Genomic DNA, 20,843 nt, shown 5'->3' on the forward strand with positions numbered 1-20,843 from the left:
GTCCCCTAACGCTTTGCTGTTTGATTACAGATGAACAACAATTTAACGCATGAAAAAAAGAAAAAAATCACGTAGCGCAAAATGCAGAAGAAGCGTTGCTCTTCGTCCACTCGAGGGGGCAAAAGAAAACAATACCCTTTTTGAAGGGAAAATACATCGTATGCGCTTCTTCTCTCTATTTTTTTTGAAAAACAGCAGGAACAGAGCGGATTTTCTCTCCCAGCCCGCTTGTTTTTTTCTTTTTTCCTCGGCAACGCGTAGCACCCTCACCGCACGGAACTGTGTCCACTTCTCGCTGGACAAAGTTGGTCTAAAGAGTGGAGGCGAAAAAAAAAAAAACGGAGGGTAATCGAGAGTGGCCGCTCCCTCCTAACTCTTATCCAAACTTGGTAATCCATTAAATTTTCGCTCTACAACGTGTGTTTCAAACGAGTGTAAAGATGTACCCGTATACGTGTGCACACTCCCAAAATGGTGCTCGTGTTTTACACGGAAAATTGTTATTTCCCGATTTGGTGGGTAAGGTAATTGTGTACTCACTGTAAATCCACCCAGTATAGGTAATGGAAAAAATTCAATCTTGTGCCTGAGAAAAAAAAAAACTCCAAGTCAACGACAGTTCGGTCCCTCCCATCTTCTGTATCCACGTATATGTAGGTACGTACCCATCTGGCGCGCGCCAGGCCAAGCTCATCGTCCCAATCACCCCCAAAGCGACTACGACGACATCGAGAATCGAAGTGATACAGAGAGAATGAAAAAGGAGGAGGAGACGGTCAACGAAGCCATTTAACCGATGCTGCGTCACCTTAGCGCGATCTTTTGCGGCTTTGTCCTATCGGGAGAGAAAATCAGTCCCCCGCCTCGTATACGCTACGGCCTAATCGAAAAAAGTGGTTTTCCGTCGTCGAAATTCGATTTATTTCCCGCCTCCGTTTTATCTCTCCCTCCCACGTTTCTTTTTAACGAGAGTTGGTTGCGCCTGCGAACAATACACGTACATCGTACACTTCGGATCCCTTCGTTCATATTTCTCTCTTGCGCTTTGCCCAAAGGCTCGAATCCACATTGGAAACAACAACGAACAAAAAAAGGCACGCGTACCGAGATTGTGTTTGCAGATCGTTTTCTCGAAGCCAAGTCCTAGGCCTCCTCCGAGACGAAAAACCGAAAACAAAATCCCAAACGCGGCGAGAAGCGTCACGTACGGCATAGAGAGGATTTAACAGCTGGGAGAAGGAGAAAAGCCGTGTACCTAATGCGAGCAAACACCGAAGCGCGAGAGCCAAAGTTTATCCGGGGAGGGCTTTGGCCGAGCTCCGCGCAACGCGAGGTGTAAAACAAAGCGTGGGAACTACGCGAGAAGGGCGACTTTGTTGTTGCTGCGGAATGAAAATTTTTAACATTCATCAGTCCGCCCGAATATCTGTCGAGCCATTAAAAAAAAAAAAAAAAAAAAAAAAAAGAAACTGGAAACTTTTGCTTCCAGCAGATGGAGAGGCGGAAAATATCGGGCTCCACAAAACCACGCAGGCGCGGGGGGATAAAGTATACACAGAGCGGGTGGTGGTGGCTAACCGAGGAAGAAGAAGGAGAGGAAAAAAAACGATACGAGCAGCTGCTCCGTGCTCTCGAGTCTCTATCGCTCTTTTGGAGCTTTTACGTAAGACCGATCCCCGATAGATCGGCTGGGAAATTTTTTAAAGGGACGGAGAAAGCGTGTGTTTGAAAAGTAAAACATCGCGTCTCTGAGTGGAAAGTATACTTATTTACTCGTGATTTTTGCGACAAACTCTATATTACTGAGAAGCCGTACATTTTGTATCAAGTATATCCAATGTGGCGTTTTTTGGGAAAATATTTAAGTGTTGTGTCAGCCATACGTCGATCGAGCCCCATGTTGGCATTGGGGAGTGGGGCCATACAGGAACAGCGCAACTGTGAATTACAATACAAATAGAAAGGACAAAAAAAGCCAGCGGGAGAATTGGGGGAGCTGTATGGCACGGGGGCAAGTTTTCATTGGTCCTGGGGTGACCCTCCCTAAAGTCAAGGCTAAGCCTAGACCACCGATCTAGATATACGCAGGTATGTCGAAATCCCCGAAAAATCATTGTGAAATACAGGAAAGTAAAATTAGCAACAGAGGTAAATATTTCTGCGTGACACGCCGATCAGGTAGCGATTTTTTTTTTTTTAACCAAATTAAGTCGGTGGAAATTCAGATTCACTACTCTTTCAGTCATAACTCATGCAATATCGAGCTAAATGAAAATTTTTCAAAATTACAGAGTAACGTGACACGGCTTTAGAATCAAGTAACCGTTGTATACTATAAAATACATCGGAGCTGAAATCTTAGAGCATTTTGATAGCTCTTGTTTGCTTTTCGAGTAGGTAGTTGTTCGCCTAGAAAAAATTATCCCATAGAAAACGCGTTCAAGATAATCATTACCCGCAGGACATTTAAAAAATCTTCATTTGCGTTTATTATTCTCATGGTGATTTTTCAAAGATTTCGACTTATATATTTTGGTATGCATGCACGTGTGCGCACTCAAGTGGTTCTATAATTAATATCTCAACAGCAACATATTAAAGAACAGCGCTTTACAATGTCCATACAGTTCCAAAATAAGATACTCAACAGATGTTATGTCACTTGAGTTTACGTATACACGTATACGTATCGCTCAAATTCGGAGATCCAACTTGTATATTTCGTCGTTGACGAAAATTATGTTACTTTACGAAAGATTGATACTAAAATTTCTTATTTGTAAGAAACTATAGTTAACCAACTTCAACTCGAGTATCAATAAAAAGGCGAATGTTTGACATATACTCGACGACAAAAATTACCATTAATCAGTTTTTATATAGTACGTGAAAAACGGAAGTAACAGGACTCTGCATAATTTTTCTCAATCACCGAGATAACTGGAGCAAGGAGCCCCCCCCCTCTCCATATAATGACACGAGCGAGATTTAATCGAGGGCCATACATTGATTATCGATTGACGGTACCACGTTGATGACGGCAATCGCGAGCTTCTTGTTCTTACGACGACGCCGTTGAATATTTCACCAAGCGCATGCCAAACGCGTTATAACGCACTATCGGCGCGAGCTCCTCCCCCATACCTCTCGTTTTTACTATTTAATTAAAATTTTTTAATTCTAATTACTCACTTTTCGAGTCCTTTCAAGTAATTCAGCTGAGCCCATTTCTTTTGTTTTTTTCATAATCATTATTTTAAAAACTTGTTACCCAGTAAGTACGAGATCATTATTATAAGAGGAACGAGGGAGGCACCATTTTTCCAATATCGAATTTACGTTCACTCGCGTGTTTCAATTATCAATAATCGCTCGGAAACAATGTTACAGTACAAAATAAACCATCCACATCGATCCCACGGAAAAAGCACAGCCTCGTCGAGACAACGGAGCAATCTGATACACGTAAAAGGAAAAAAAAAATAGATAACTATAATGTCCCGATGCACCGAGGCTGCAAGTTAGTCTCGCGCCGCAGCCAGACTTTGCTCGGTCAACACGGTATATGTTATGTATAGTTTGGCTTAACGCAACCATTGCGTCCCGACCGTATATTACCTGCCCGAGAGAGCGACGAAAATCTCGCGGCGCCGCAATTTATTGCCCCCCCCCCCCTAACCCTACGGATTTTCACTAAAGACTTAAATACAGTTGAGCCCTAATCCTCGACTCGGCTGCAGTGAAAGCAGAGAGCGGAGTACGTCCTTCGCGAAACCATTACCTATGATCTTCTACCCTCGGAAAACGGTGTACGTATAATACATGACACAGCTTTCGGCACGAAAATTTACAACAACCCCCCCACCTGCGGAGTGGGGGGAAAGAAAAAAAGTGAAATCCGAGCCCTCAACCCATTTGCACGTACAGCCCCCGAAGGCCGAACTCTCCCGGAAAATCTATAAATCTGGTGTACCTATACTTACACACACAGAGAGAGAGAGAGCACCGGGGAGTAAAAGAAGGCGGAAGCGTCTGGTATTGTAATGCACATTTACAGCTCTGTCGCAGGACAATCGGGGATAGAGTGAAAGAAAAACTCCACCGTGTAGTCGGCGACGCCCCGGTGTTGGTTTTGGGACTGAGTGCTGCGTGTACCTATACTAGTCTTCCCCCCCCCCGGCCTCGTCGAGGGGGAGAAAAGGAGCGCGGTGGTGCTGCTTCATGGCTGCCGGGAGTTCCGGATCCCCCGGCGTGGACCGCGTGCACACGCGCGCGGGGTGCGGGTCGTACAGACCCTGACAAAAGTTGCGCGTGTGAAATGTCGCGCGCGCACTCTTCCGCGTGCATTGTACTCGGGGGTTTGTCTCACGTGCGTCTTTTCGAGTAAGTATATAAAATGAGATGTACGAGGTGAGGTGGCACGCAGTTGGACCCATTGACGCGACAACATGTTGTCGTTGTTGGTGTCAAATGAAGGGCTTTTATATATATGCGTATGCGACCATGACGGAAGGACAAACATTGTAAGATTGAATGGTCCTTATTCGAGGATGCGTCATCCGAAATTGATTTTACGTAGCTCGAGTGATGAATTCAATCGGTATACGTATATCTCCGGTATCTCCTCGTTGGAAATGGGTGACGATAAACTAATTTCAATCGAAAGAACCGCGAGCAATCCATTGCCTGTGCTAATAAAAATCGAACGCAACGAGGAGCTGAAAGGGGATTGCTACACGGAAAAGACAGAGATGGAGCGAGAGAACGGGGCCCGTGTACGCGCACAGGCGCGCGATAACCGGGAATCCAGGAATGGGCCCTAAGGTGATCCTTAACCTGTTTTGCGTGCGCGACTATATACATATATGTGTGTGTGTTGGAGCGCACGGTGGCTCAGTCGGCTAGGTTCCCGGCCATAGTGCGACTTTTTCGGGCAAGTACCTCTGTGATTTTTCACATGTGCTTTTTCACCACGCAATGCTCCTCGAGGAGGATTTAGGCGACCTTCTCGCAGCAAAATTGCCTAATTTCCCCCTACCCCCCTCCCAGTAATGGGAGGCCTCCCATCCCTTTCCTTTTCCCAAGTGCTAAGTGCCCATAATAGTGCCCTTATCAAAGGAGCCGGACGTAGAGCACTATAATATAAAAAAAAAAAAAAAAAAAAAAAATGTGTATGTGTTATACGCGTGTACAAGAGGACTAGGGGTAAATGACCTAATTACTGCGCACTCGACGGTAACTGAAAATAAGAAAAACAGACTGAAAAATTTGGGTGCTTGGATTATTGTAACACGTACGGACATTAATAACGTTCAATCCAGAATCATACTTTATATCATGATATTTGTAATTGTTTAACTGAGTGACTCTAAACGAATCTAACCTACAAAACTTTGTAGTCGTGCGTAGTGATTGGTACGCAGCAATTGGGTCTAGGGCTTCAGCATGAAAACCTTATGGGAGATACCCGCGCAGTAATTGGGGGCGCAGCGACTGGTGCTAATTTTATAACCGTGCGCAGTAATACCAGCAAGTGATATCAGCACTAAAACAATTATTTACAAAAAAAAAAGTTACTTAACAGAAAAATGTTTGTCGTTTTAATAGCACAAGATGCTGCAAATAAAGATTAAGTAAAACTGGTTCAATTTACATCGAAAAACATTCAGAAATGAGAAATTTAGTACAATCAAAAATTTCAGTGCGCAGTAATTGGGTCATTTACCCCTATGTGCGTGAGTACGTATGTGCGGCAAGGACGACGACGCCGCCACCGCGTGTGCGAGCCAAAGGTACACTCCTCGCCAAAAAGGTACCATCGCGGGCGCCCTGTATGTGTGTACGTTTATATATATACACTATAAATGTATACGGCACGCGTGCGAGCGCTGCAGCTGTTCTCTGTATATATACACACATTGTAAGTATATAGTACGCCGACCGACTCTTCCTTCCTATGTTACGTGCATGACTCTCTATTGGATTTTTCTCCTTTTCGATGTGAATAATGGTTTTTGTTTTTTTTTGCATCGTTTTTCCAAACAAAGCTTGGGTGGTGTTACTTTTATTTTGGATTGGTCCTTTGAACCTACGTATAGTGTTTAATTCAATCGCAAAATAAGGGTACAAATGCGTGGGACATAAAGTCTTGCGACTGTCACAGTATATCCTCTCGTGATTTTCACGTAAAGGCCCAAAATCGGTAAGTAATGAAAAATCCCATGGCATGACCTGTTCAAGCGTTTCAAACTCGAAAACCCACCTTTCGAGATCCTCAGCATCCCTTGACAAAACCGGCCCGGCAGCAGCTCCAAACTCCTCTCCCATCCGAGCGATTATCTCGCAAGCCCGAGCATCCCGTACCAAAGTGCACTCGCGAGCCAAAAGATCCCGTGAAGGGACGACAGCTATGACAGAGCGAAAACTCCGGTTGGTCCCCCGACGAGCACTTGCACCTCTTTCCCACGCGGAATCACCCTTTTTTTTCCCTCCACCACGGATATCACGCACACAAGGTAGACACTGTTTTCGCACTTTGGCAACACACTCACGCGTCCATCTTTTTTTTTTTTTTTTTAGTTTATCCTCAAATTTGATGGAAAAAAAAAAAAAAAAAAAAAAAAAACAAGGTACAATCCACGGATGGGCAGGAAAACGCGTTTGCAAAGGAGGGCACGTATACGCACGCGGACCGCACGGACACGACTGGAGTTGATCGCGCGCATGCGACCTACGCCAGGGGACGACGATGGGGCTCCAAACGAGAGAGAGAGAGAGAGAAAGAGAACAGGACGAGCTCGGGCCCCGGGACGCCTTTAGGGCCGTACAGCCTATACATAGGTATGATGCACGGGAGAGAAAGCGAGAGACGAACAAGTAGAGAATCGTGAAATGGAAGGAGGGGACTCGGATATGATGGCGTATACATATATACAAGAGCACCACGATGACTGCGAGGGTCGCTCTATCTCGTAGTCCTGCTTCCTCGACTAACATTTTCCCTCCGTCATTCTCTCTCTTTTCTTTTTTCCCTACACACACGTACATCACGGTGTAGGTAAGTGCGGTGTGTATACACATGGTAGGTAATGCTCGATCTCTTTGGTCAGGACTCACAATGCACACCACCGGCGCAACTGCTCGTTGATGGATTATTTTCGTGAGCCGATGGGCTGGGCTTCGGTTTCCTCTTCCTTTTTTTTCTCCCCCTTTGTTTCCGAGGAGGAAGAAACGCGCTCGGGCTCTCGTAGGTGGTTCTCTGCCGCCGTCGTCGGGCGGATGGTTGACTTAACATACACTTCGGCGCGACAGGGTTGGATTTTCTCCAGATAAATCCTTTTGCGGGACGTTTCTTCATTAGTCACCATACCTATACGTGTGTATTTGACGGATTATTCCGTCAAGTTCGTACTGTTGCAATAAGACGTTTTGCATTTACCGATTGCCACTTTATGGCCCTCGACTCGAAGAGCCCTCCTATTACTTTTGCGTACATCTTTCTTTTTTTACCTCGGACTATGACCATCGAGTTCCAAGGCTATACACAATAGAGGGTCTGTGAACATTTCACGTCTACGTACTAGTGCCGTTTTCATCGGTATACTGCATACAGTTGGTTGGACATTTTTAACATTTCATACTGACCATCTTTTCGTTCTTCGTTTGGTCCGCAGTACATTTTTTACGACCAGTTGTAAATTAAATTTGAAAAGGAAAAAAAAAAAAAAACATTTTCTCGTGCATGACTAAAAAAAACATTAAAGTATACCCAAAAACACACAAGTGCTTTCCACTTTGAAAAAAAAAAATTGACCCTCGTAAATCTTGAGCTTACGCCGGGGTGGTGGCGTGTGTAGTAAAATAGAGCAATGAATTTTCGTCTATGACTGTCGAGAAAAATTATTTACAAGCCAAATAAGCATCGAGACCCCCACGTGGAATATAATACGCCAGGACCGAGAAAACTGCGTTTCTCGTTGTCGCGTGAATGGACGTCTTGAGCCGGTCCACGTGCGCGTCGTATATTAGTGGCCGAAAAAAAAGGGCCCCCTTCCCTCGTGGCGACCTCGATGGAATTTTAATACATTATTTCCTCTGACGCGTACCTCTATTGCACTCTCAGGTAGAAAAATTCAAATGAGCTGGAGACAATAAGTATGGAACTTTTTTTTTGGTTGACGATGACGTGGAAGGTGAAAATGGAGTATTTTCAAACGCGATAAAAATTAACTTCACGAAAATTGTCACTTTAAAAGTGAATTCCAGCTTTCAAAACCAACGAGTAGAATTATGATTTAACCATATTTTGTGGTCATTGAAGCTAATTTAATTACGAGAGGAGCGCACATTCATTCACTATGTATAAAAGTCACACAACACGTTATTATCTCGACAGTGTAGTTAATAAGTGGCACTGCTATCGCATTAATTTTAAATTAAAACGAAACGTGAGATAAAAGCACATTCGCATTTATTTTGCGACACATGCATGCAACATTACAGATAATAACAAAACTCACGTGCAGGATATTCAATCCATTCAATCGATGTTTTACGCTGAGAAAAACTGCAAAGTGAGGATATCATCCACGCGTGTCATCATGCATAAAAAAAAGAAAAGTTCCGCCACATCCAATGGGGTGATCATACTTTCGGCTTCTCTTTCAAAATCAATATGAGGAAATATCGCAAAGAAGCATATAAGATATCGTCTTTATCGCGTACTAATTATATTTGGGTTACTCACGCATGGATTACTATGCTTTTACATGAAAAAATGCCATTATTGCTTAGGAACAGCGGCACCATCATCTTTTTGGCGGTATAGTCTCATTCACCGCTTTCACGCGTACAGTTATTAATAAACAATTATTTACAGCTCGTTATCGAGTGACTAATTGTAGCCAGCGATGTATGCATTATTGATTATGATGATTATCGCGGTAGGTAGTACAGCCACGTAAAGTTTCTGACCAAACAGTTGGCGTATTTATCAAAAAGACAAAAAATATTTTAAAGCTTACTCGTTACTGTTGGGGATAAAAAAAAAAAAAAAAAAAAAAAAAAAAAAAAAAAAAAAAACTTTATATCGCAACTTCATTATAGCTGCTCGAGATGTATCATTTTACTCGTAGCACAAACGTCACGGAACGAAGAAGAACGAGCGAACGAGTAAAGGAAGAGAAAAAAAAATGCTTTGCGTAACTTACTCCGTATCGTTGCCCGATGTGATATGCGTGTATACTACACACATCGTATCTCTAATAGCTTGACGTAATGAAACGCATTATAGTCCCTGCTTCCGCTCTTTTGCCTTTATTTTTCTGCAACGTTTTTTTTTTTTTTTTTTTTAGTTTACTCATGCATATGAGGTCCCCTTGCAGTTAAATGTATTGTCACGTATAAGTTCAAGTTCTCAACACAATCAACAACACAGTCACTCGTTAAAGTTTTCATAATTTATTCCGATGGCAATTATCGCGGAACACAAGCAAGATCAAAAGTAAGAATAAAAAACATTTGAACAAAGATACTCACCCACGCGACGATCGTAAACAACCACGGTTCTGCTGCATAGAGTAGAGCAAAGGACTCGCAAGAAAGACCCAATAGTAGCTTCGAAAAAACGTAAGCGTAAGTATAGGTATACCACGACGAGTCGCGAGAGAGCTTGAGCAACACCAATGTGCTCCGTCCCGTAACTCTACGAGAACTACGAGAAGTGGGTTACAGCTCAATTGTTTTTAGGCCCGATAGAGGCGTGGCTCTTGGTGTAACTATCATTAACGCGTCCATCATTGCGCCCCCGCGTTGTGATTTTCTTTTTTATTTATTTTTTTTACAGACTACAACACCCCACATCAATACTCTTGTAAAATTCCCAAGGGTATACAAAAAACCTCCTACCACCACATATCAACAGTCATTTTTACACTAGTTTTACAGCTATCGGTGTAAATTATTTCATTTTTAATTATCTCACCATCTCGTTTCGTGAAAAGGGCATGAACATTTATTTTTGCAAAACTAAGAAGTACATAATGCGAAGCGAAAGAATATAGCGTAGAACACGAGTAGACAAAGAAAAAAAAAAAACGGAAACATTACACGGCGAGCGTCGTGTCTTCTATACATACATACGCATGCGTAATACGGAAAGAGCAACGAACGAGGTGGATGGAAAAAAAAGGCACAAGATGTTTCGGACGCTCAACACGTATTCGGTGGGTTTTGTTTTTTCATCTCTTTTTTCGTAGCTCGGAGAAACTGTACAACAAGTGGACCTTTTTTTTTGCAGTTTTTTTACAGATACGCTAATATAATGTAACGCGGTTGGCTCTTTTTCGACACCCACCTGCTTTTTTTCAATTAGTTTTTTGTGTGAGACTAAATACGCCATGAATCCCGTACTGGCGGATTAATTTTTTTTTTCTTTTTTTTTTTTTAAATAGTGACAATCTGCGCTTGCAAATTCAATCCAGAGAAAAGCGATAGCTCCATTGTGCACATTCTATGATTTACGAGGAAAAAATCTCCGGCCGGCAGTAAAAAAACTTTTATTATTCATAACCGGTGCTAATCGAAGCTCGAACAGCGCGATTTCGCAACATTAAAGCGCACTGCCGGGTATAGCAGTGTAAGTGCCACATATATAATATAATGCCGAGAAGTTTGCATAATCGTCAGCTCGATCAGCTTGTTAGAATTACGTGCTGTTGCGCCCATTGTTTCGGAGATAATGGAGACGATCGGCCATTAGTGTGGCCTAGACCTGTGCCGCCATATAAACTACTTGTACATAATACACGTGGGTTATTGGGATCACATTTAACTTGTTGCCGCATCTATCATGAATTATTATTGCTATGGGCACACTTGCAAAATAATGCAATGGATGGCCGTATTGGGAGTTGAAAATTAATTTGCTTCCTAATGTGAAATTTATGAATTTATGAGCTAATGTAACGATTGATGATCTAAAAACACTGTTCCTTAAATCGTTTATCCATACCGCAAGTGAGTCAAGATGTACAAAAAATTCAATGAGTTAAATCGTACGTATACAACTCATCGTAATCATAGGTTTTCTGTCACGTTTCCTAATAAAAACAAGCTTGTTGTACTCGACTAAGTGAAAAAAAAAAAAAAAAAAAAATCTCTATACGTTTCCCAGTAAGTACATTAGGGAGCGAGCGATTCGTTCGCTCTTTTACGTCTTTCGCGCCTCTGCATGCAAATCGGGGCCGAAGAAGCGCGTGAAGGGTCAGTTCCGTCCAAGGGGACACGTGCAAGGTGGGGAGTACCGGAGGCCCGCACGCGTGAGTTTGAGAAGGAGAAAAACCCGGCATGTGCGAAGGAAGGAGGGGCAGAGATGAGCATCTGGGCGCTTTGAGAGAGGGGTCGATTTATCATTCGCGGCAATCACACGAGTAGTGCCTTCAATGCGCACTTGAGGAGCACGATGTACGATGCACCGGGGAACGGCTTATTTGCTGCTGGTCTGCGGGCTCGCTCGCGATCATGGTATGCGGTTCCTTCAATCTGTTGCACCGATTTCAAGTTTTTTTTTTTTTTTTTTTTTTTTTTTTTTTTTTTTTTTTCTGTTTGTATGCAAATAAAAAGCTCTGATATTTTACCAAGGCGTATTTCCCTTTCAACACTATCCAGTATAAACTTTCCCGTGCATACGTTCGAAGGTACACTTGAAAAGGAAAAAAAAGGGAAGCTCGTGTTTACCCCAATCGTTCGCAGGAGCAGCGGCTCGGGGGCGCGATCATTCGATTTGCAAATTCGGCAGCCCTTATTCCCCCGAAATCACGTAAACATTAGGGCCCTTTGGCTCTCTTAGCCCTCGCACGCTCGGCTCGTCTGTTAAATATTCATAACGCGTGCGCTTGATTTTGCACGCACGCACGCGAGTCACCGCTACGACATATAATCACATACATGTTTGGGCACTCGCACATCAGCTACTCTTTTGATATTTCGACGTGATTTTCACTCGCTCCGAGCAAACACGCGCGCGAGGCAAATATCCTGATTTGGACGAAATGTGTTAATTTTGTTAGTAAGTACTCTCGTCTCTTTGGACTCGAATGAATTTGCGCGTGTACCTTTGTCAGTCCAACTAAACTGCACGCGTCAAGCTTCATATAAATATATACATATGTACCTTTTTGCACGATCCGTTTTCCTCGGCCCATCGTCATCCAGGACGTCGAGCTGTGATTGATTAACTCTGTATACCTAAATAACGTACCGTGACGACGTAACCATCATCATCCTGTCCGTTTCGAAAATTTGCTTAGACTACATTGTACATGTAATATACATGATAGGTATACAGGCAAAGCTACAATTACCACACACACACTACTTACCCATTTTTGACCCTCAGCCAGGAGCATATAGCATACGGAGCTCATACCCTCCCCCCCTCCCTTGTACAGAGCAGCAACCCTTTTGCTATCCTAATTAATCCCTATTTAGCGAATCGGCTTGTTCGAGGGTTGTCGCCGAGGGAGTGACTCCACGAGTATACGGAGGGTGCGTCGCTCGACTCCCTTCATACGTATATATATATATATACACACGCGTGTCGGGGCTCTCGCTTATCGCGGTTGGCGGCCCTCCCGAACGACCGAGGCAGTGTACGTGATGTCCCTACGCGTCACAATGGCCCGCGTGGGTATCTCGTGATGGTAAGCGAGGAAAATTTAATTTGCTACTGTTGTCCTGGTGTTTTCGTTTGTGTACAACATATACTCGTCTGCGTTGTTTCGAGCGGAGTTCAATCACCTTCGGTTGGAAACGACTTCTCATCGTCATACACCGAAGCGTGCATATAGATCATCAAAAACGAAGGGTGGGGAAATGAATAAAAACGCGTGGCTCCCCTTCGAGCGACACGGCTTTTCCGACCCTATCATCTCGTCGCCCTTATCGCCGAAGACCAAAAGAAACACAGCCGCGAGGTTTGATTGAAAAAATTGCGGAATACGCCCCGCGCAGCACCGACTCTCTCGACACTTTTGTACGACGCCCCGCTCCAAGTAATTAAGTTACTTCGTCCTTCTTCCCCTCTACCACCTGCCACTTTCCTAGAATGACCTCGCACCACCAGGTGACATGCTTACCTGAAACATAAAAAATATTTATGGTGTTACTTTTTGCGATGATTAAAAGGGTTATATGTATATATATATATATATATATATATATATATATATATATATATATATATATATATATTAGAGGACAATTTTTCGCGCGGTGAGTACGTATTAAAGGGGTATTGATTCGTGGCTGTCGTTTTTTGGATCAAAATCTACGAGATTGTGTAGGGAGTTATTTTAATTAAAGTGAAACTTTTACACGTGTAAATATACGCAGATACGAGGGAGAAAATTGATATTTTTTAAAAATATTTTAAATACACGCAAGCTCCTAGATACCCATGTACACGTGGGTACTAAGTATTCCTATGTGTATAAGTTCGCAAAAACGAAAACAATATTTATATACCTTGAAAAAATGTCTGAATTTATAAAATTTCCTCGAACCATCCTGCAATGGTTCCCTTTGATGTAAAATTCAATTCCATTAGCTACCAAGGGGTAAGCCGTGTCGGACTTTTATCTCAAATCCTGTACAAAGACGAAAAAAAAAAAAAAAATTATTCAGCAGCCAAAGGCAAATTAATTGAAAATCGAGTGAAACACCTTAGCACGGAAACGAGCAGATATTAAGTACACCGAAAGGAAGTGTACCTCGCACCGGCAAATTCAATAGAGCCAAAGTAGGGTGCGCGAGCAGCAGAGGGAGAATAAAAGCGAGAGAGAGAGAGCGCCACCTTTAAAAGAAAAAGGAAGAGAAAGCGAAATAAAGTGCCCAAGGACCAGAAGAGTCCCGGGCGATGACGGCGCGGGGTAGCTACCTTTTTTTTTTTTCCCTCGGACCACCCATCTCGTCGTAGGGACAAAAAGCGGCCAGCACCCGCTTGTGTTTATTTTGCCTGACGCTGACGCGAGCCAAGGCAAATGAGCTGCTGATCCTACCACTTCTCGCTTCCTATACACGTGTATATAGTGTATGTACACTACGCGTGCCTCCTCCTCCTCCTTTCACCGCGATTCGTTGTGTTTTTTTTTTTTTTTTTTTTTCCTTCACTGGTACTTACGTACAACGTAAGAGGAAAATAGAGAGGTCAGAAGGAACTATGGACCTATAGTGGTGTAAAGTCGCTCACTGAAGCGTTTAAGGGGGCTCCAGCAGGGAAAGTTGAAAGATCGGCTGTGACGTTTTTTCGACCATTTCTAGAGTAAAGTAAATAAAAGGTACGAGTGATTAATTTCATTTCACATATTGTCTATAAGTTCAATAATCGCATGAATTAAAAATTTTATGAAAAGTGTTTATATTAGCTTCGAAATGAGTAAAAGTGAGGGAAAAAACGTATAAAAGCACGCAGATGCGTATATAATTACTAATACTCGAAAAATCAAAATATGGGGTGAGAAAACAAATACTTATTTACAACTACCTCGTGGTAATCATATTACATAATCTTTTTAATTCTCGTTGTTCCATTTACAACTTCAAACGATTGGTGTTACATTTGATCACTTGCTGCTCAAAATTTTCAATCCAATTTGAGTTTGCCATTAATTTAATTTGCTCACTGACTCGTCCAAAACGAACTCCCGTACAGAGACTCGTCGCCAATTAACCATCCTCATTTGCACTAATTAAATACACCGTATATCGACGATGTAATTAACGCATTCCAATACTTTGAGTATTCAACGATTTTTTGCCCGCACCACAATTTCATCGTATCCAGATACTGGTCCTTCCCAACTTTGAGTTCAACAACCTTTTATTGTATCAACAAAAGTTACTTTACTTTCTGTCTCAAAAAAAAAAAAAAAAAAAAAAAAAAAAAAAATCCAAATTAAGTTGATCAACAGTTTGGCTTTCATCATCACACCTCTCCCAACCTTCGGATAATTAAGCAGAAACCTCCTCCTCGACTTATATTCTCCGAACCATCCACCCGATCCCCTCTTTGTCCGAAAGAAAAGCCAACCCTTGAATTTCTCCTTTTTATCTCGTCAGGGAGTCAACCCTCACACCCTCGAACGAGCGCCGCCTCTCTTTATTCGCCGTATACGAGCGAGCACCTCATTCTCCGTCCTTCTTTACTGTATTGTCGTTGCTTTCTCTCTGTTGTTAAGCTGATCTGCGAGAAGCTGCGTGTGCAAAAAAGGTGAGGCTCGTTTTTGTTGGGATTAATAGAAGATATCTTCCTGTGTGTATACTATACATGGGGCAGAGGGTGAAAATTACGTGTATGCACTACGCGTTGATTTCATCATAAGTGTGCTCGGATGATGGATTGGGGCACGCAATACTTATAGAAATTTAACTTTATTTTGCGAGAATTCACACTGAACACTCGTTGAATCAAATTTTTGATTTGATAGCGCGTGACCCTGAATCACCTCCCATGAAAAGTAAACCCTTACCTTCACCCACTCTTCATATTTGTACAAGGGTAGGCACGCAAAAAAAAATGAGAAAAAGTATCCTTATTACTTGCAAAAAGAAAAAAAGCCACAAGTGCCCCATTATTTTTATTTTTTGTATAATACACTTGTCATCAGTGCACGGTACGGAAATCCCAACAACATATACTACTCTAATTTTGCAATGGCCAGTCATTCCGAGCGATGCAAAACAATGAGACACACTTTACCGAGAAAGAATAATATTGCGAACACCATCGGTGAAAGTTACACCAAAGTATGCGTTAAATCGCTCCTCAAGTTTCACGGCCCCACATTCCTCTGCTCCTGTACCCGTACACAGATGCAGAGAAGTTTGGGCGCTTGGACCATTTGGAGTCGAAAGCTCCAAAGAAAAGAGTGGAAGCACGTCGAGAGTTCCAAGTTTTAATGACGACCGGATGATTCAGTTAGAGCCGAGACTTTGGCACCCGAGCAGCTGTAATCTCGTTGCGAAATATCATTACCAACGCCTCTCTGATTGCAGGAGCGCGAAACTCGAAACTCTTTTTTTCCCTCCCTTTTTCATCCATTTACACGCGAAATGTGCGATTGAACCCCACGTGCAGAGCCCTACGTTTGCGCCGCGAGCTCGTAAAACTCGGGATTACTGCGCATCTCCGGGTACATCGCACGCAGCGCCGTAAATACTATTGCAAATCGTTATGGCTCGTCGTTACCGATGAATTAATACACGCGAGGTAGCGCCAAGGAAAAAAAGGGGGTGGAGGGCGAATAAAGCTCTTTGCAGACCGTGACGAGCACTTGAAGGGGGAGAAACAAAAAACTGTAAAATTTATCGGCGAATTAATTAAGAACGAGGGAAGGGCCATTTTGTTTTTAATCCATCGGGCGGTGATTGACCGCGGAGCTTTTGGAACGACAATATACAGTGGAGCTTTCCCCTACTGCATACTTCCGACAGTTGCTATTGTATACTGCATCACACCCCCCGACAGGTTTGTTCTACCGAGTTACCGCGAGCCTGGACTTTGGTGCTTTTGGACTCAAATTCGTTGCGACGTTGACTTTCATCGCTACGGACGCTTCGCAATTGTTTACGAAACAGAGCACCGAAAAACAAAAAAGTTGTTTCATCGCTCCGTGCCAGTTGCGGTGTCACCAGTACTGATGAAAAACACAAATTTCCCATGGACGCATGAAAAAAAAAAAGCGAGGGAGGGTTGCCCAGAGTTGCAGAAAACAAAAGCGCGCACGCAAGCATCGCTCGGACAATGTCGAATTAGTGCTCATTGTAGTAGCAGGTATATATACAAGCAGTGGTGGCGACCCTGGCCCAGTTGGGTTGCGCAATGCAATAGACGGCGGGTGCACCGAGCAAACATTACACAACAATGAAAAATTATCGGGGGGGATGTTAATTGCGGTATGTCGCGCTGGGAAGAAGAAGAGGGAAGTCGTCCGGTGCTGGGCGCAAGGTAAGCCGGAAGTTCAGGGTGTTTTTGTCCTCGTTGTCTCTTTTGTTTGATTCCCCTTAGCGGCGAAGGAGGAGCCGAGTGTGATCCGTTGTCGCTGATAATAATACACGCTTCGTCATTGTCGTGGTTGGATTTTTGTTTTTCACGCGTAAGTTTACGCATTTTGGTTTCTTTCACCTGTTTTTACGACTTATCAATTTCATCGGAAGGCAATTTGTCCCTTTTTCCGTGAGAAAAAAAAATATGTCGCGATGTAAAAATTGTGCCTTCCCATCGAGAGCAGCTCATCGAATCTTATTTTGGATTATTGGTCAAAGCGTACTCGAGGAGAGGCCACGCCATTAAAGCAAATTGTACGTACGGCTCGGATCTTCTCGTGCAAAAAGTTAGCTCCGTCCTCATAGTGGTGTTTTATTTATACATTCCCCCTCGGCTAGTGCCGAGCAACATGTATATAGTTCTGCACGCATAGAAAGGACGATAGGAAAGCCGTTTGCACCTGCACACGCAACAAGAATAAGAGGAGACCGGAAATTCTGTGTAGCCAATTAAAACTCCTCCTCCTTCTCCTTCTTTTTCTTCTATGTTTGCGTTACTGCCGACTATACCCACATACTCGTAAAGACTATAGCTGTACATTAGTGATGATAGTCGAGGGGTTAATGGTCTGCTCTACTGTGCGGTTTTTCTGATGCTCGAAAGTACAACGTCGGGAGCAAATGTGCTTCGCTACTGTTTTTCCTTCTTTTTATTTTAATCCAAGGAAATATATGTGCTTTTTGGACTATTTATCTTGTCGAAGAATTACAGACGAGTACAGGTACTAACCAACACATTTGACTTACCATAAGGACTGTGGGATGTATACTGAAATATATAAGTATTATTGATATTGAATTAGATGTAGAAGTAGCATTACGTAGTAAAACGATAGACCATGTACTTCCTTGCCACCTATTCGCGACAAAAATCCAATGCTAGTTTCCAAGGTATACCCATCACGGTACCCTTGTCCATATTTGGTGCACTGATAATGTACCAAACATCCGCAATATAGCCGGCCAAGCGCATTCCACAGCTTTTCTCGCATCGTATTAATGCTCGCTCGAATCGTGCGAGTATATGTGTGTGTGTCTGTATGCGCGTGGATTATATTCCCATTCTTTATACACACGTTCGAGTATATATACGAGTCCGCGCACCTCGCGGTAAACTATATATGTATAGGTGCGAGGCCTCTTCCTTTTTGCGCAATATATGAGAAAGGGAGAGGAGGAGAAGAGCGCAGGGGTTTAAACTGGTTTTTCTCCGCTTGGAGGTACCCGTCTCTCTCTCTCTCTCTTTGTGTACCGCGCGTGCAGCAGCGTAGGTACAGCGCAAGTGAGGTCTTTCTTTTTTTACGCAAGTGCACGCGGTAGCCGTGATAAATTATCTTGTAACGCCGCTGATTAAATAAGGACTAATGACCTTTCCTTACTCTTGCACTTGCCGCAAACTTTGTACTCCGAGTTGGGATACTGATAGTACAAGGGATCGATTTCTCCTTCCAGAAAATGAGAACATTTATGCTTATAATATCCGTGTATCGATTAAAATTATGCGCTTTCGCGTCTCTCACAGAAACAAGTTGCTCGGGTATACCCATTAACATTTGTACAATCGAGCGTTGCCATCGACGAGTGCGGTCTAGCAATAAGAAGATCGATATTACTGTACAACGTTCGATAATTATTACCTGACGTAGTTGCACGTGAATACTTTCTGTAAAAAGTGCCCGTACACTCGTATACAAGAAATTATTAATTTATTCCCTCTACCTGGGATTAATTTGACAAAAATTAATAACTTCATCTGTCCGCGATATATGATGAGTACCTGTTAGTTTACGTTCTATGAACACCAAGTTAGTAAAGCTTTTCACATCTAAATTTATGACGAAATCAACTCCGGCTCTTACTTTTATTTTACACGATTACTTTCCTATTATCACAATTAATACTCTTTTGTCACGGGATGCAAACAATGTATGGTGGCATGATATTTAATTTTTTAATAACATACTTCTGACCTCGCTAATCCATAGATACTTTCAGAGGCTTTTGTAACTCTTAATCCAATGACCAACTTTTACTTGAAAAAAACCTCAAAGGTAAAGTTATTTTTTTTTAAACACGGTAAAGTTTCATAATTGCATTAAAACTACACCTGTACTTTCTGACTTTATACATTCTATTAAAGTGCAAAAGTTAGATTTACAAAGGTGGTTGCCATGTAATACCCAAGTGGCTACGAAAAAAGTAAGTACATAAATATCTAAGGCTCTTATATTATATGCGCAATCTACGCTGATTGGCCTCTGCTGCACGTGAAGTTCACGAGTATCAAAAGTGCCTGAAGTTGTGGGTAAACATACCTCGTAACTTGACGTGTAATTTAATTCACGCTTGAAAAAACTACTCGCCAAGGGAATAAGGTAGTCTCGTAATTTGCCGCATCTAACTGGACAGTACATAATATGGTTATTTACGTGATCGACGTATAAGACTTTTTTTGATGATAGCAATATACTAGACGGTTCTGTTTATTTATACTTATATGAATGTTTTTTTTTTTTTGCAACTTGTAATTACCATTGAAGTCAGCAGTACAGTTGAACAAGTCGCTCGACGTCATCTCCGAACAAAAAGACAGAAAAATACATATTGCGTACACCAACACACTTGGGTACATCTATTGAGGCTCGTAGTTTCACTGGTACGGTAATCTATTGTATAGCTTGGCATTATTAACATACGAGTGTCAATTAACACGAGCTGTTGGTGATCAGCGAAGAAAAAAAAATAGAAGTTGGTTTTTATTTCGCTTTTTTTGCTTGCGATTGTGTACACACACGAGTAATCTACGCACCCAAAAGATTGTGTTTGTTATGTGAAAAGTTGATCAAAGGGAAACAAAAAAAAAATTATTTTAAAATAAAAAATTAGTTGTTAAGATACGTATGGATATAGAATGTGATGAAGACACGTTATTTTCGAGTTAAAAGCTGATTTAAAGTATTCATCGAATATTTAGAATCGTGTTTTTTCAAAAAAAGAGTAACAAATATGTACAAGGGTGCTTGTTTGAAAAGAAAAATTTATAGTTTAAAATACCACACGACAACATTTTTCAAATATTCTTCATTTTGAGTCATTGTGACGAGGCACGCCAATCTCTATGTTTGATCATGCAAGGAAAATTCGTTGGAAATGAAAACAATTTTCGAATACCTTTGAAAAAAAAAATTTCATTCCGCATACTCTGACAGTGAGTACCGGTGCACAGCGTAAGTATAACCAGCGAGTCAGCTTGTAATGCACATGTTACGTAAGACTCAACACAAACAAAGACGTGTATATATATAAGCCGATGCACGAGACAAAACCCAAACAAGCCGTGTACACCGCAGTATACGCATCTCCGCAGTAACGTGATACCGTATTCGTACGTATTATATTTGCGAGCGGTCTTGTATACGCATGTTAAATAGGTGGTCGTCGTGATTGCCAGTAAAACGCACTCGCTTTGCCGCCACTGCGACGTGTATACGTAATGGAAAAAAAAAAGAAGAAAGTTTCGCATTCATAGGCCCAAGACGACGACTACAGCGTGAACCTAGAGCTCCTTCTCGCACGGCTCAATTCGCGCATTCATATTCATTGGACGCCGATGATGAATATGTATGGGCGCTCGTTAACGCGGTTGTCGTTGTCGTCCTCCTCTTGAGGGATTTTTTTTTTTTTTTTTCCAAAAGTTCCTTTACAATCTCCATGGTGGTGGCCGTGTGAAGTTTGTACGC

General features: G+C 42.3%; 1 protein-coding gene across 1 annotated transcript in view; it reads right to left on the bottom strand.

Moving 5' to 3' along the window:
• jing (AE binding protein 2 jing) overlaps nucleotides 1-20,843 on the bottom strand; it is a 123,530-nt gene that overhangs the window by 19,689 nt on the left and 82,998 nt on the right. The window lies entirely within an intron of this gene.

Source organism: Copidosoma floridanum, unplaced genomic scaffold, assembly GCF_036245765.1.
Source record: "Copidosoma floridanum isolate Cflo_tuat_1 unplaced genomic scaffold, Cflo_Japanese_pri ptg000007l, whole genome shotgun sequence".
Taxonomy (NCBI): domain Eukaryota; kingdom Metazoa; phylum Arthropoda; class Insecta; order Hymenoptera; family Encyrtidae; genus Copidosoma; species Copidosoma floridanum.